At 39.3% G+C, this 5,000-nt stretch overlaps 1 protein-coding gene across 24 annotated transcripts in view; it reads left to right on the top strand.

The window, feature by feature from the left end:
* LOC137988459 (recombining binding protein suppressor of hairless-like) overlaps window positions 1-5,000 on the top strand; it is an 82,605-nt gene that overhangs the window by 73,907 nt on the left and 3,698 nt on the right. For 2 of the 24 annotated variants that reach the window (XR_011120778.1, XR_011120779.1), the window contains exon 20: window positions 4,305-4,536. The exons of the other annotated variants lie outside the window; for them this stretch is intronic. The gene's annotated coding sequence lies outside the window, so the exon portion shown is untranslated. The remainder of the gene's footprint in view (window positions 1-4,304; window positions 4,537-5,000) is intronic. 24 annotated transcript variants of the gene reach the window in all.

Here is a 5,000-nt window from a genome sequence, read left to right as displayed (position 1 = left end):
CGGGCACATGAGAAGTTTCTGCTCTTCTTTTACCTCCGAATTCTCTATTTCCTTTCTGGCGTTTGAGTTGGTTTCAACATCGCCTTTGGCATCACATTTAATCAACGACTCTTTATGAACTGGGACAAAATTTTCCACATTGGTGTCTGCCTCAATCCATTTGAAATCCGTCTCGCCTGGAACTGAAAAAGGCAAGAACAATATCTTGACACGCCCCTAAGATACTCAGGATATTCGCCCCAATAGACCTTTTTCGATATATTAAAGTTCAGCTTGATAGCGAGTCAGTGAGGACAAAGACAAAGGAAAGTGGATGATATGTAAATATTTTTCACATTAATTCCCACGTGTTTCTATTGTCTTTGTCCTCACTGCCTCACTTTCAAGCTGAATATTTAATATATCGAAAATGGCCTATATCTAAGGGAGACTAAATGTTATCCGCCAGACCAGTTTCTATTTTGAGTGAAACATATCACTCACCCCTCTCTATATCATATTGGCCTCCGGAGAGGTCACAGGTGAAAATATAAGCCGACAATAAACAAGGATAGTTAGAATTAAGGAATATGAAAGCGAATTTCGAATAAAAAAACTTTCAAAGAAAAAAGGCCTTTTATTCATGAGTCCTCGTCCGTGACGTCACAAGTATCAGAGAAACGGAGAAAGAATTGCGTTGATGTCCGAAAACGTTACGTAGCCAAGCAAAAAAAGAAGAACCAACACGATTGTTAAAAGTAAAACGGTAAATTGCGAGGCTGGCGTTTTGATCGTGTCTATGACCAGACTTTTCGCAGCCGTTGGTCTACGACGAATCATGTGTCCGTGCACGCTATTAAAAAAAAATCAATTTGCCCATATTATGGGAAACAATGCCACGAGAACCAGAAAACATTATCTTCTCTGTCACTAAATAAACTTCACTAGTCAGTAGTCTATAGTTTGTCGTCTATCCAGTATTTACGACTTACTGTCAAGAGAAGACCGCGGTAAGAACTTTCCTTCTCCAATCTCATATGCCCTTCATGCAACACCTTCTTCGGAAAAAGTGAAGTTGTTCAACTGACTAATACCAGTTAACTTTGGAGCGTTGAATGGGTTGAATATTGTGGTATCAGCCAAAGTAACTCTAACTCCTTTAATACCACCTCTTGAGAGAATGGCCTTCTCGAACTCTTTCTCTGTGGTTAGCGAGTTACCTTGGTTAATAAACGCTTTAACATGGCACTTGACCTGGGCCGATTTTCTATCAGCCGACCCTTTACCTCCCTGGGGATCACGACGATACCACTTCGCTCACTGATAACTTTGCTAGCAAGGACGGTTAATGCAGAGTGGTAGCACCCCGCGTTATCCTGGCGATAGTACGCTTCGGCAATTTCAGGATGTTGTTTCTTTAGACAAGTGAGCATGTGAGCCATTATTGGCACAACTGCTCGGCTGTCTTGTAGGCTCTTTTCTAGAATGTGAATGAATGACTGGGATTCGAGCTGGCCAGCTGCATTCCTTCTAAGCACTACGGTGATATGCCATGACAACCCTCGTTTACCGAAGAAGTCATTCTGTGCCTCTCGAAATTGCATTGGAAGGAACTTCATCGCAAAGTCCTGGGTTATCAGTACCTTACTTGTACACAATTTGTCAATCACATCCAGCCGTGCTTGATCTTGATGCACAACTCGCAACTGATGTGCCTTCCAGCTGTTGACGGCTTCTATTGCCTTTCCAACAAGAAATGTCAACTCGTCAAATTCGACCTGTTGTAGGTTCGGAGGCAGTGTGGCCCAGTGGTTAGAGCGCTTGCCTTGAGATCCGGAGATCCCGGGTTCAAGACCCGCTCTGGCCATTGGTTGAATTTGATCCTGGTAGTCCCTGGTTCAACTTCCCAGCTGCACCTGTAAATAGCCAACTGGTTTGCTTCCGGCCAGGTGGGATTCTTAACAATTGTTGTTCTGTTCTGTTCTGTTGTTTCATTGTGTTTCATTGGCCCTGAAGAGCCCCTATGGGGAGCGGTCAATGTATTGTATTGTATATTGTATTGTTCTTTGCTGCTTTCAACATCATATTTACATCAGATAGTACCTTCGACAAAAGAGCAAGACAATGTATGAGTCACTGCACAATTTGCTTAACACCAATTAGCAACTCTCCTAAACGCTTTTCTTTAACCCAGAATACCAAAGTGCTTTTACCTTTTCCAGACTTCTACATTTTCGACAGATTAAATCATGGTCGTGGGAACAGTCATCTTAAAGCAGGCATTTTCCTGGTCACTCAAAGCATGTTTTCAGCAGTGATCTGCGCATTGCGAGCCCAGCATCACATGGGTCTGTTGGAAACAAACGAAACAAAGAACACAAAAGGTAGTTTCAAAGCTACGTTTATTACTTTGAGTCGCAGGATAACTTAATGAGTACATCACTCAGTAACATTTACGTCCAATTATGGTAGTGAGTAAAAGAAACGGCTTTGTTTAAAAAATGCAGATTCACCTAGTTATCAATATTCCGGATTCCGTCCGAAATCCGGTATCTAAACTCAATGAAATGGCCATAAATGGGGGAGGGGAGGGTGAGTGTTAGAGCGTTTTGCTGTCACTGAATTTGCTGAATAACATCACGCACCTCAATAAAGATTTATTTATTAATTAATATTAAGTAAATAATATTAAGTAATTCTATTTAAACTGCATTTTTTCCTCTGCCTCCGTAACTACCCTCTATTTGTCGGAAGTACAAACCGTTCAAAAGTACTTCCGAGCTTCCCCCCCCCCCCCCCCCAAAAAAAATGTTTCCTTAATAGCCAAGTGTTTGTGAATTCCAATTTCAAACCGTTGAATACTTACTGTTTCTTCCTGGCTGTCCATTTTTAGAAAGACGAAAACGCGAAAAATAAATAGATAAAAATAAAAACACCAAGCAAGCAAAAAAAAAAAACTAAATGAAAAGCTATGAAATAGGTGGACACGACAAAAAGCCTTTCAACCTTTACGATTTTGTTAAGTCTAACAAACAATAACTAGTGCAACAATTACGTAGTCAGGGGAGTTACTTTCAATAGATATCAAGTATGTAAAAGTTTTTAAGAACGTTCATCATGCTAAGTCACGCAACGCAGGGGCGTGACATGTAAATTTCATAAACGGCTATTTTTTAGAACATGAAATCAGTATTAAAATCAAAGAGTTCAACTTCGTGTCAGTGACATCCTTCGTTCGACTTAAAGTAAGTAGCAACAGTTTACATTACTTTTGACGCCTTTTGCTTAGACTTGACTAATATTGCTATATAGGAATATATTAATAACTGTCTCCTAGTTACTTTCTTTTTACCCAAACCTTTGATAAAATCCGCATTACCCCTGATTTTGCACTGACTCAGGAACTCTAAACCACTAAAACGGTCAGGTAGTTTATATGCAGTTTACAGGGGAAATAGCTATATAAACAACAGATTTCCCGAAGTGCAAGTCAAATAGACGAACATACCTGATCCAACAGGAACTAACTTTGCCGTTATCGACTTGATTATACACGAGTGTTTCTTGTCGATTGTTCGGTCAGCAATGGGAGGGTTTTCTTTGTGACTCGATAGCTCTTGTGGTACCTGGCAGTGCTTTCTTTTCCCTCGCCAACCGATTCCCAAACCGTGCCTGTGTTGTGCACATATTTTGTATGTGCTAAACGATTCTTGTGAACATTTGAAAATTCCTTTGGAAGAAAAGAAGATGTTTGTTTTATTGTGGACATTTATAGTTTATCAACGACACATCTGAAATGAAAAGAAAAAAGTCTTACCTGCTCTACAAAGAATTAACTTGCCTCTGTTGTTATTTCTGGGAGACTAAGTTGCAACTGTTTCATATGCCCGACAATGTCTTTCTTGCAATACTCAAGCGAGATAATTTCGTCCACAAAAGTATCTTTCCACGGAGGGATGATTGGGCCACAGTTTGATCCGAGAATTTCTCCAAAGCTACACTTCTCCATATTAAATAAACACCCATCAATTAACGCCCTAAATGCTAGTCCTCAGCAAAAACGGGACAAGTTCAACGGTTTAAATTTATTTCCGTTGATTTCATTTTTCGCACTATTGTTCCCGAAATTGACGAGCCATCAGCTGTCCATCAAATGCATCGATCGGCTAGATCCAAACAAATTAGATGATGGTAAGCATTTTGCCTCACTGGTAAGGTTCTGATCCATTTTGCTTTAATGTTCAAAGCATATAATCTTTCCTTTACGCTCCATGATATTGTGAGTTGAACATTAAGCAGCTAAACTGCATTGTTTCTGTAAACAGAGAAATGGAACACCTGTTCACGTGGAAGAAGTCTACAACCACAGTGTGTGTTCGAGCCTTAACACATTACTCCTTGAACATAAAAGTTAAATGGCATCAATTATCTGGCAAAAACGAGGAAGTCACGTCTCAATATTAATCTGGCGGGATAATCATCGAGGATTTGGATTGGACGGAATCAAATTATTTGAGCATTTTAATTAATTGGGCGAGCGGAAGTCTGTTTACCCTGGTAAGTCGAGCGACATACTAGGAAATATTGCTTGTGAAACTGCTTATTCTTGTAGTTACTTACATAATTTCGTTCTTAGCGGTGTAAGTACAAGTATTTTTTAAGTATACAGACGTTTTTCGGTCTGCTTCTTTGAGAAGCATGTATTCAAGCACAATCGAACAGACGAATTGTTCATAAGCTGAAACTGATAAATTAAGTTAAACTTCGTTTATCATTTCCGAATCAGGGTAGTCGCATTTATTATTTAAGCAAACTAATTTAAAAGCAACTTTTCCAGAATGAGTTAAAACTGCATTTTTTCGTAAATTAATTGAGATAATACACAGATTTTAGCTCTTTCGTTTTGCACCGTAAAGTACATTGCCCGCGGATTTTTTTTATATTTATTAAAACTACAACCCTTTGGCTTTATTTTTATATAGGTAGCATTCAGAAATTCAGAATCCTTCTAGGAAATTATT

Source organism: Montipora foliosa, unplaced genomic scaffold (assembly GCF_036669935.1).
Source record: "Montipora foliosa isolate CH-2021 unplaced genomic scaffold, ASM3666993v2 scaffold_420, whole genome shotgun sequence".
Taxonomy (NCBI): domain Eukaryota; kingdom Metazoa; phylum Cnidaria; class Anthozoa; order Scleractinia; family Acroporidae; genus Montipora; species Montipora foliosa.
Note: the sequence above shows the minus strand (reverse complement) of the source record. Positions and strands in the feature narration are given on the sequence as shown.